Here is an 880-nt window from a genome sequence, read left to right as displayed (position 1 = left end):
CATCCGTAGGAGTAGGCACGAACTCTGCAAGTGGTGGTGAGACTCCTTGGCGAGCACTTGCTGTATGGGGGGTGACATGAACGCTGTTTTCGAGGACGATGGTTGAGATGAATGCATCAGGCTGTCAGGCTGGCTGGTTGGCGTTGTGAGTCCAAAGCGCCTTGGTCCACAAGCACACTGAGACTTAGGCTACTTTGACAAGGGGTGTGCGTCCATTTTGAGGCTTGCCGCAAGTATTCACCAATCGTTAATTTAACATGCAGTAAGCGTCACATCGCAGAGTAATATCTGCCTGTGTAACCCGTGATAACAGGGTCTTCACCCGTAATTGTACGTGTAATTGGTTACATGCGCCCGTATTTCACCTCCAGCACCGCGTAAAATCCACCCGTAATCACTGGGTCTTCACCCGTAAGTTTGCGTGTAATTGGTTACATGCGCCCGTAATTCACCTCCAGCACCGCGTAAAATCCACCCGTAATCACTGGGTCTTCACCCGTAAGTTTGCGTGTAATTGGTTACATGTGCCCGTAATTCACCTCCAGCACCGCGTAAAATCCACCCGTAATCACTGGGTCTTCACCCGTAATTTCGCGTGTAATTGGTTACATGTGACCGTAATTCACCTCCAGCACCGTGTAAAATCCACCCGTAATCATTGGGTCTTCACCCGTAATTCTGCGTGTAATTGGTTACATGCGCCCGTAATTCACCTCCAGCACCGCGTAAAATCCACCCGTAATCACTGGGTCTTCACCCGTAAATGTTCACCTGTATCCTTGTGCTCAAATTACGAGACCCGTAACGTGTTACGGACCCGTAATATCTGTCAAATTACGGGTGGATTGACCCAAAATTACGGGTAAAATGACCCCCGTTT

The sequence above is a fragment of the Volvox carteri genome (genome assembly GCF_000143455.1).
Source record: "Volvox carteri f. nagariensis unplaced genomic scaffold VOLCAscaffold_83, whole genome shotgun sequence".
NCBI classification, from domain to species: Eukaryota; Viridiplantae; Chlorophyta; class Chlorophyceae; order Chlamydomonadales; family Volvocaceae; genus Volvox; species Volvox carteri.
The sequence above is the reverse complement of the archived record's forward strand: the minus strand, read 5'-3'. Positions refer to the sequence as shown.